We start from the raw sequence: 11,825 nt of genomic DNA on the forward strand, positions 1-11,825 counted from the left end.
ATTGTGCACTGTATGGCAGTATTATCTGTGCACTGTATGGCAGTATTATTTGTGCACTGTATGGCAGTATTGTTTGTGCACTGTATGACAATATTGTTTGTGCACTGTATGACAATATTGTTTGTGCACTGTATGGCAGTATTATCTGTGCACTGTATGGCAGTATTAATTGTGCACTGTATGGCAGTATTGTTTGTGCACTGTATGACAGTATTGTTTGTGCACTGTATGGCAGTATTGTTTGGGTGCTGTATATAATTATTTTGTGCATTGTATGGCAGTATTATTTGGAAACTGTGTAGAAGAATTATTTGCAAAGTTTGGCAGTATTATTTGTGTAATGTATGTAGGGCTGGACAATTATAAATCACAATCACGATTAATTGAACATGTAACCTTGATTACGATTATGGAATTTACCCCCTGACACCCTGACACTGCCCCCACACATTATATTGCCCCATAGTGCTTCCCACACAGTATAATGCCCCCATAGCTGCCCCTACATAGTATAACGCACCCCATAGCTGCCCACCACACAGTATAATGCCCCTATAACTGCCCTCCACACAGTATAATGCCCCTATAACTGCCCTCCACACAGTATAATGCCCCTATGACTGCCCTCCACACAGTATAATGCCCCCATAACTGCCCTCCCCACATTATAATACCCCATAACTTCCTCTACATAGTATAATGCCCCTATAGCTGCACCCCACACACAGTATAAAGTCCCCTCATAGCTGCACCCATGCTGTATAATGCCCCCACAGCTGCCCCCAATAGTGCCTGATAAAAATAATAATATACATACTCACCTAACCCCGTCCCAATGACGAGTGGAGGAGATCTCTCTGCTCCTCTAATCTGTGCAGATACAGTTTAAACCAGGGGAAAATAATTGATAAAACTGAAATTCGCAAGATGGCGTCGGTTAATTGCGCTGAATTTTGATTATTTTTCGATTGATTGCTCAGCCCTAAATGTATGCCAGTCTTATTGGAGCACCACATGGCAATATTATTTTAGCAATTCATTTTATTATTTGAAAACTATATGGCGGTAAAAGTGGGCATTTTATTGTGGTGTTATTTGAGCATTGTGGGGCGCTGCTATTTTAGGAGTGGGTAGTAGTCTCATCTTGGCACTGCATGGAGGTATTATTTGTGCACTGCATGATTCTGTTATATGTGACTGTACTACATGCAAACTTTTAATATATTTTAACTGTGTGTTTCCCATCTTTTACCAGTAGTCTGGTTTTTCTTAGCTATTCTCCTATTCCCTCCTTCCAAAAAAAAATCCCCCAAAAATGCATTGCCGAGGGCTCTTTACTATATAAAGCTTACCCCACAAAGGACCCAGTATGGCTATGACTGGGTTTCATTGATAGATATTATAGGTCATAGGTGATTAGCTCATTTTTCTTAACTGTGCGGACCAAATAATCTGCGGCCTTGAGTCCTATCCTAAGCATTCTCCAGAAGTCCAAGCTGTTCAACTGACAGTTCTACTGTGAGGAGTGTTAGGTTTGTATGGATTTTCAGCCTCTGGATGTTCCATTCACTAGCAGCAAGCCAAGATCTTGAAAAAGGTGAGGAATTGTAACTGAAAGTGTGTAGTTAGCAGTGATTCACACCTTGCTTCTACATACTTTAGGAAATCTGGGTGCAGACTTCTGTAGGAGCTGAAATAGCAGTCATATTGCTTCCAGCAAGCTTTTCAGAAACAGAGAAACAAATTATGACGGGAGAGGACAGCTTAGGGAACTATATTTATAGAGATTTAAAGTTTTTCTATATTGAAGGAAATTCTCTTAAATTTTCTGATGGTGGCCAGGTCCACCACCAATCTTAAAGTGGCCCAGCCAAATAAAGATGGCCACTGTGCCATCCACCCCCTTAGAATTAAAAAGGACCCGTCACCTTTCCTGACATGTCTATTTTAGTAAACACTTGTATTTCCCATGAAATAGCAATTCTAGAACATATTTTCTTAGAACTCTGCGTTGTGCTTTTCCTCTCTTATTCCTCCTAGAAATGTATGAATAAATTGACTGCTGGGTGTTACCATTTGTTAAAGGGGCGTGTCCTTACACAGTCTCTGTCAGCACTGATTGGACATTGTCAGTCTGTGTAGGGACACACCCCCAACTAGTAACACCCAGTTGTCAATTTATTCCTAGATTTCTAGGAGGAATAACAGAGGAATGACACAACACAGAGTTCTAAGGAAATATGATCAAGAATTGTTATTTCATGAGGAATGCAAGTATTTACTAAAATAGAAATGTCAGGAGACATCACAGGTCTGTTTTAAATTATAAAATTCTTTCTGCCTGCAGCTGCCACTAGGGGGTATGGAGATTTATAGTATTCAATTCAATAAAAGCTGTGGAAATCTGTATGTAATATGCTCCCCCTAGTGGTGACTACAGGCACCCAAAATTTTACAATGTATCTCTATGACTTTGTGAAGAGACGCAGGTGATTTATAGCTATGTAACAAAAAAAACGGAGAGCACTGACACCTATAATGATATATTATGATCATCACACAACTTTGGACCTACTAACGTTATGGAAAATCATATTATAGGTACTAGGGGGTTATAGTTATAGTCCTGGTTGTCGCCAGGCATAGTGCGATTCTTTATATTGTAGTAAATTCAGGACCTGCTTTATGGCAGGCTTAGTTAAAGATATTCAGAAAGTCGTTTCCATATGACTTGGAGAGACAGACGAGCAAGTGAGGCCTAAGGAGACCTGCAGTTATATCAGTCACACTAAGTGAACATATTGACCTGCAGCTTAATACACCCGAGGACTGTCCCACTGAACAATGAGCGAGAAGAAACATATTTATCCTCAAGAACGAATAGATTTAAAGTGAAATCTGCTTTCCGATGGCAGCAATCTTCCACTATAAGTCACAGTTTGAAATATTCAATATTCTTTTTTGTTCCGATCATGCTTTGCTCTCTGCTGAAAAGGCCGCATTATGCACGGCATAAAACCGTTTTTCCGCTTATCTTGTTGTATTCTTACCGAATTACAGTGAAAGTTAAAGCTTTTCATGTCTCCCCCGAACAAAAGCTGTCCTGTGGGAAGGACTTCATACAAAATGCCATCTTCAAAGACTCTCACCCCCTACCAGAAACTTCAAAGATTTCGACATCAAATAGACATTTAAATATTAGAATCAACATTTTGACTTCTGGTCACCCTTCATTCAAATATTCTACATGATACTTTGCCGAGATCTGGAGCAGACAAGGAGCCATTAAAATGCATGTTGGTATTTTAAAGCTAGCGGTCCATGCCTAAACATCTGCACGGTGAACGGATTCACAGACGGGTTATTACCAGCATGTAATGTGTAAACATTAACAGGTCCTGCAAGGCACTACCAGACACAGTCCTGTGGCAAATGATTGACAGGACTGAGACTCGTAAAATAAATTTTTTAAGGTGGAGTTTGTGCTAAAGCTATCAATGTTCATAGTGTTCTTAAAGGATCCTCCATCAAAAAGAAATCTTAATTGTGCTTCTGAATCCTCCTGTGCAGTACCTGTGTGCAGCCTTTCTCTCTGATGTCTCCTGCCTTTAGCTTTTGGGACATGAAGTAGCTGTCAGCCATTTAAACTCATGTAAGGCTGCATTTTTCTGTCACCGGGTCACCCAGAGAGATCATCTTCCCCCTCTTAGGTCTCCCTGGCAGGCAACCCCTTTCCATCTTTCTTACTTTGCAGAGATATACTTGAATCGATGCCTGTAGAGTGTGATATATTTGGTATCAGCGATGAAATGGTAATTAGTCCAGAGCTAGGATATGTCCGATAGACCAGAGACTTCACCCACATTTATAGCCTATAAAACAAGGAATCCCATGTGTGTTTCATTAGAAAAAACATATGGCATTGAAATGAACTTACCTGTCCGGGCTCCAGGGGCAGATCCTCGAGGGTGGGCAGGGATTGTGGGCGGTGCAGCAAACCGGCCAATCCAAGTCGAGCAAATTTTTTAAATATGTTTCTCTCTTTCTTAGTTTTAGCGGTTTAATCCCTGTTGTAACTCGTGTGTTACTTTTGTGTTCTACTGCTAAAAACCTACAATAATCTTAGCTGCTTTGACCCTGGCTTGGCTTGCCTAACTACACTTCTGACTGCTCCACGGTACTGCATATCCGTTCTGCCTGACCTCCGTTACCTGACCTCCGGCTTGTATGACTGCATTGATGATAGTTCCACGGTATCCTGATTCTGTCTGACCACTGCTACTGACCTAAGATAGTCTGCCTGCATCTTCTTTCATCCACAGTTCATTGATCTCCCCTCACCGGTACGTTTCTGCATTGACTTTCATTTGTCATTGCCCCTAGTAATCGTACCTCCAAACTTTTTCCATGTATTCTGGTTCAACCTACGGTAGATGTTATCCCGGGTATCATACAATGAAGTCCTGAGACTAGCTGAGTAGCTTCACCCAAATATTTGGGTAAGGGGGATTCTATAGGAGAATTTCCCATTGTATCCCAGAATCCAGAACATTACAGGCCCGAACGCTGCAGGAAGTGACATTCTGTGGTTTACCCGCACAACCGCGCGGCCATCAAGATTTATTTTTCGGGTAAAACTGCCTTTCAACTGCAAAATCGTGTGCGGCTAATAATAATCGGTTTGAAAGCCCGACCATCGTATGCAGCCCTCGTTTGCGGGCGGCGCTACGTGGGAGCATACCCTAAAACAGTGACAGGTGAAGTGAATTTCATTGATTATCACCTGACAAGAGGTGGGATATATTAGGCAGCAAGTGGACAGTCAGTTCTTGAAGTTGATGCATTGGAGGCACAATAAATGATCAAGTATAAGGTCCTTCCAAAGGAAATAAAGTTTCCTATGTCTCCTGGTGCAATTCTTCAGAAAAGGTGATACAATATCGTGGAACTGAACTGAGAATAAAAATGTAGAACTCTCCTTCTGCAGCCACAATAACATATTTTACTTCTTTTCCTCTAAACTGATTTGTAGGAAACACTGTAAATCACATCATCATCCTGCATTTTATTTCCCCAATGCCTACAATAGTGACCGGGCTTAAAGGACACGTCCATCTAAATTAAAATACGTGTCAGAAAAGTCCACAAAATACTATTTAGCTGTTTCCATGTTATATCTTTCACAGGGGTTGTCACCCAGATGTTCCAGGCCTCTGAATGGCAGATCTGCCTAGTTATGCAGCAATTATTTCTGATCAATTATCACTGTATACTGAGGTATATTGGACATTCAAAACACTGGGTGACAACCGTTATCGGAGCAAACGTAACAACCTGTACATTAATGGTATCTTTTATGATGATCGGTGTATACCTTAAAAAAAAAAATCTGCATTTTTGCCAAAATAAAAATGTATATAAATGAAACGCTAATGTATATGTACCATAAATTGGCACCTACAACTTCTCCTGCTAAGTCGAATAAAAAAGTGAACCGTCACAATGCTAAAAAAAAGGTCAACATTTTCTTCTTCTCCTCGTGGCCAAAATTGGCCCGGTCTTCAAAGGGTTAAAGCCGGACCATGTTAAAAAAAAAAAAAATAGACCGCTGTGAACCCTTACATTTTGGAATGTGTATACTGTAGGATGGGACAGGAAGTTAGTTGCTCTCCCATGTATAAGGGGGGACACTGGTGGCAGAGGCGCTCAGGAAGCCGTCTCCGGAACCTGACAACAATAGAAACTGGAGGAGATGACAGGAAAGGGATCAACAGAGAAGAACTATAGGAAGACTTCAGCTCAATAGTTAGGATATTCCAGTATTTTCCATGCAAGAGACATTTTTGGGGATTTCTCTGGTCTTTTTGAGTAGTCCACCCCCAGTAGTGATTGAAGCTCTCACAATGCAGTAGCTAGATGTTAAGATGCCAGGTGGACATTCAGTTTCTATGTCAATCAACGTCCTACCATTTAGAATAATCAGAGACCGATAGGGCAGTCATGACCCTCTAGTTTACTCAAACAGTAGATTAAGTGGAGGGATAAAAAAAACATTTTAGAAAATTATATAAAATTTTAAGGGCATTCAATTCAATGGTTGTCTGAGTAACACAGGACAGGACAGGACAGGACAGGTCCTCCAGAGAGACGTTCTTTATCAGCGCTCCACACTCTGGCCAAAAAATGAGGAACCTGAACGGGGGACCCCTCTATTAACTCAGAATTCTCTTATATATGAAAATGTTTTTTCTCTAAACTGAACAACCCTTTTAATTAGATGCAGAATTTCTGAGATGACGAGCTATTATTTGTCAGTGGAGGTGCAATTCACACCCTTAAAAACCTATTGATACAGGAACGTACAAAGAGTAAAAGATGCCTTAGGCTATGTTCACACGCTTAACAAAAAACGGCTGTAAATACGGAGCTGTTTTCAAGGGAAAACAGCTCCTGAATTTCAACCGTTTTTAAGCAACTTGCGTTTTTTGCGGCGTTTTTCATAGCCATTTTTGGAGCTGTTTTTCCATTGAGTCAATGAAAAACGGCTCCAAAAACGGCTCAAGACATGACATGCACTTCTTTTTACAAAGCGTTTTTTTTAAACGGCCGCATAAAAACAGCCTGGTGGGAACGGAACACCGTTTTTCCCACTAAAATCAATGGGCAGATGTTTGGAGGCGTTCAGCCCCCGCATTTTTAGCAGTTTTTCTGTGCTTTTACAGCCCGAAAAACGGCTGAAAATAGCCAGTGTGAACATAGCCTAATAACAAAACCAACCATGGTTCCCCTTTATAGCCTAGTTCCCATGGCTTCATCCCGAGATAGGAGGACCAAAATGTTATTTGCGGTGTCATTTTTATTTTCTGTAGAAAAGAAGTAAAGTAGGACTTAGGCCAGTTCCCCTTTCTCTTCGACACAATTTTTAGTCTCTATGAAGAACATTTTGCCTACTCACACAGCCCTAATGAAGGATTATAGGGACACCTGAGCTGGGCTCCCCGCTCCATGGGCCCCATAACAGACAGAGAGGTATATAAGTTCTTTTCTATGCAAATCCATGTGATTCAGAAGTATTTTCTCCTAGAAACATTTTATGCACTTTTGGCACTATGTGGGCCGCAGTACAACCCTTCCATTTTTGCAGGATTGTCCCACGAAATGGGCCTTAAAGGGGTAAGGGTCTATACAAGTGTGGCCCGGAGTGGGTATTTCTGGGATGTTTTGTGGCTTAAAATGCCCCACGAATGTTGGGAGCTATGCATTGGTCGTCCACCAATTGCTAACATAGAAGATTTAAAATGGGCTTCCCATTATGTTTCTGGTTTTGCCAACTAGTACAGACGGGCATTGTAGATGTTTTCCCCTCCACGGCCAATAACCTACCCCATTTTTTTTTTTTTTAATCAGTGCAATTCGTTTGGAGAAGGGAGTCCAGCACAGGTTCTTGCCACTCAGTAACAAAGGGGATTGGACCAACCTGGGCTTGACCCTTTTCTCCAAGGGCCCCATAGCAACTGCATGGTCTGCCTCTATAGTATTTATGACCTTGCCATGCACACTGCATTGCCATGTGCTTGTGCTATATATAATGTTTTAACACAGCGTAAGCATATGTGATCCTATTTTTGAATGATTACTTTAAAAGCTATGTCCACCTTCACACCAACATTTTTTACATCATCCTAATACATCAAAAAATGTATCGTCATTTTGTGTCTACAGCTCCTATGAAGACCTATGTGTCTCCATGGTAACAGACTACAAGTAAACTCTGTGTAGTCTTATACTGTTGTTATATTCCATGCCACCTGTCCCCTACATTTATTCAGTAGGTTAGAAAGAAGTATGGGACAGATGGAAGCGTATGATTGCAGAGTAAGGCCGTGCCATTATTACGCCGTCCATTTTTACGGGTTGTGCTTGCATTATAAAGTATGGGAGCACGGTCCGTAAAATAATAAAACAGGACATGTCCTATCTTTCGGGCAGGTTTCTACGGCACGGACACCCTCCCGTAAATATACGGGAAGGTGTCTGTCGGCCATAGAAATGAATGGGCCCGTAATTACGGTCTGTAATTATGGGCGATTTTACGGTCGTGTACATGGGGCCTAAGACTACACAGGGTCTGCTTGTAGTCTGTTACCATGGAGATGCATAGAATATTTTTTATAAGTTGCTTATTTTTTCATTTAAGCTTTCAAACATATTCCAAGAGGACTGTCTTGGCATACATTGGCCTTTATAGAAACCTATTTTGCGTTAATTTTTTTTAAGAAGTAAAGCATACTTTTAATGTAGACGTAAATGTATTTTGAACGGAGCCCAGCTGTTACCCTTAGTGTGTGTGTGTATATATATATATATATATATATATATATATACAGTGAAGGAAATAAGTATTTGATCCCTTGCTGATTTTGTTAGTTTACCCACTGTCTAACACATGAACATTCTAGAATTTTTAGGCTAGGTTAATTTTACCAGTGAGAGATAGATTATATTAAAAAAAATAAAAAAAATCACATTGTCAAAATGATATATATATATTTGCATTGTGCACAGAGAAATAAGTATTTGATCCCTTTGGCAAACAAGACTTAATACTTGGTGGCAAAATCCTTGTTGGAAAGCACAGCAGTCAGACGTTTTTTTGATGATGAGGTTTGCACACATGTTAGATGGAATTTTGGCCCACTCCTCTTTGCAGATCATCTGTAAATCATTAAGATTTCGAGGCTGTCGCTTGGCAACTCGGATCTTCAGCTCCCTCCATAAGTTTTCGATGGGATTAAGGTCTGGAGACTGGCTAGGCCACTCCATGACCTTAATGTGCTTCTTTTTGAGCCACTCCTTTGTTGCCTTGGCTGTATGTTTTGGGTTATTGTCGTGCTGGAAGACCCAGCCACGAGCCATTTTTAATGTCCTGGTGGAGGGAAGGAGGTTGTCACTCAGGATTTGACGGTACATGGCTCCATCCATTCTCCCATTGATGCGGTGAAGTAGTCCTGTGCCCTTAGCAGAGAAACACCCGCAAAACATAATGTTTCCACCTCCATGCTTGGCAGTGGGTACGATGTTCTTTGGGTCATAGGCAGCATTTCTCTTCCTCCAAAAACGGCGAGTTGAGTTAATGCCAAAGAGCTCAATTTTAGTCTCATCTGACCACAGCACCTTCTCCCAATCACTCTCAGAATCATCCAGATGTTCATTTGCAAACTTCAGACGGGCCTGTACATGTGCCTTCTTGAGCAGGGGGACCTTGCGGGCACTGCAGGATTTGAATCCATTACGGCGTAATGTGTTACCAATGGTTTTCTTGGTGACTGTGGTCCCAGCTGCCTTGAGATCATTAACAAGTTCCCCCCGTGTAGTTTTCGGCTGAGCTCTCCCCTTCCTCAGGATCAAGGATACCCCACGAGGTGAGATTTTGCATGGAGCCCCAGATCGATGTCGATTGACAGTCATTTTGTATGTCTTCCATTTTCTTACTATTGCACCAACAGTTGTCTCCTTCTCACCCAGCGTCTTACTTATGGTTTTGTAGCCCATTCCAGCCTTGTGCAGGTCTATGATCTTGTCCCTGACATCCTTAGAAAGCTCTTTGGTCTTGCCCATGTTGTAGAGGTTAGAGTCAGACTGATTAATTGAGTCTGTGGACAGGAGTCTTTTATACAGGTGACCATGTAAGACCGCTGTCTTTAATGCAGGCACCAAGTTGATTTGGAGCGTGTAACTGGTCTGGAGGAGGCTGAACTCTTAATGGTTGGTAGGGGATCAAATACTTATTTCTCTGTGCACAATGCAAATAAATATATATCATTTTGACAATGTGATTTTCTTATTTTTTTTTAATATAATCTATCTCTCACTGGTAAAATTAACCTAGCCTAAAAATTCTAGACTGTTCATGACTTTGACAGTGGGCAAACTTACAAAATCAGCAAGGGATCAAATACTTATTTCTTCCACTGTATATATATATATATATATATATATATATATATATATATATATATATATATATATATGTAATATCTATATCTGTTTCATTTTGACTTTGCTCTGGAGATTTGTCTGTCTATCTGCCCCGTGCACCAAGCCTCTGCTGAAAGCTAATACTAGACACCTAGAAAGTCTTCAGATTACCACTTCTTCCTATGGGCAATGGGGAGAAAACAGTAGCCTGAGGACATATGAATCATTTGTGAGACCATCAACAGAATGCAGACCGCCATTTACTCCAGTCTGTAATATGTTTAGGGCCAAATACATCATCTAAGGAGCTGTACCGGTTTATACTGGCATTGTATTGCCCTCTTACTTGGAAACTGTATGGAGTTGTTATTTGGGCGCCATATAGAAATAACCTTAAATGGTAACTAATCGTTTGACAAACTGTCAGAAGTTTTGATTGGTGGGGGTCCGAGCACTGAGACCCCCACCAATTGCTAAAATGAAGCTGCAGAAGCGCTCGTGTGAGCGCTCAGCTGCTTCGGGTCTGTTCGGCTTTTTCCGAAAATCAATGTATCAGAGTACGGGCTCAATAGAAAGTCTATGAGCCCGTACACCGATACATCGGATTTAGTTATAGCGATGGGTGGGGGGGTCTCAGTGCTCGGACCCCCACCATTCAGAACTTCTGACATGTCACTATGACATGTCAGAAGTTTGTCAAACGTTTAAGTATTCCTTTGTTATACCTAACTTATAAACTTTTTGCATTTTAAAAGGGGTAGGGGCCACCCCACATATCTGCTCAGGGGCCTCCACAAACCTTGATCCAGCCCTGATTGTCTATGGCACAGAAGTAGCAAAACCTATGGAAGCTGTGAGTAATTGGATCTCTCTGCAGCTTTTCTGATCTGTATTCAGTATTTCTTGTAAATGGAACGATTCAGATAAGAGAAGTATCAGAAGTATATCATAGTTTTGGGGGACATTTTCCAACAATGTAATGTGTATGGGCGTGGCCCACTAGATTTCAATATCCTGATCCTCTTTTTTCCTAGCAGATAAGCGTTGTGAGGGGTTTCTGGCAGCTGCTTATCCATCTCTCATATTGAAACAAAAATGCCTGCTTTGCTGATCTGATCACATATGTTGGGGGGGGGGGGAGTTGTTGGCCAAGCGAGTATTCAATCGACAGCTATCTTGGCCAGGTTTTCGGAAAAGTTTGATGTCAACCAATATGGATTCCATAGATATCACCCAGCTTTTGTCAGCTTCCTGTATGACAAGTTGGTTCAGTTATGTAATGATACATCTGCCGTCTTATATTAACACATAACTTGGCAGAATTGTCATTCAGGAGTCGTTGGAGCCAGAATGACAACCCTGGCAGGAGCTGTATCGGTTGCCCCAGAAGAAAATAATTTATATATTCTCAGAGAATCCCTTTAAAGAGGATCTGTCACTAGTTTAGTAATGCCCAATCTCCTAGCTAATCTAATAGGCGCTGTCACGCGGATAATGGTAGTGAAAATTGTGTCCCAAAAAGTTTACTATTTGAAAAGTTATGAGCTTTTTTCTAAATATACAAATGAGGATATACTAGACAAATGGGTGTCAACACCAGCGATTCCCCTGAGGTGGAGCTACCGCACAGCCTCTGACGCTGTCCTATCAGCATGAAGCTGCTTCACACGGTGTGAGAGACTGAGGCTGGAGAGAAGGGGATCAATTAAAAAAAAACATATCTCGGGCTGTGAACCACCTAGAACAGTGGTTCTGGTGGCATATAAAAGATGAGATTATATAGATCTCAGTTCTAGCTGTGAAACACCTGGGGGTTGAAAACATAGTTGAAAACACAGTCGGGAATG

At 41.2% G+C, this 11,825-nt stretch overlaps 1 protein-coding gene across 2 annotated transcripts in view; it reads left to right on the forward strand.

Moving 5' to 3' along the window:
* PTPRE (protein tyrosine phosphatase receptor type E) overlaps nucleotides 1-11,825 on the forward strand; it is a 170,802-nt gene that overhangs the window by 22,494 nt on the left and 136,483 nt on the right. The gene's annotated exons all lie outside the window — the stretch shown is intronic.

This window comes from Rhinoderma darwinii, chromosome 11 (assembly GCF_050947455.1).
Source record: "Rhinoderma darwinii isolate aRhiDar2 chromosome 11, aRhiDar2.hap1, whole genome shotgun sequence".
Lineage (NCBI taxonomy): Eukaryota > Metazoa > Chordata > Amphibia > Anura > Rhinodermatidae > Rhinoderma > Rhinoderma darwinii.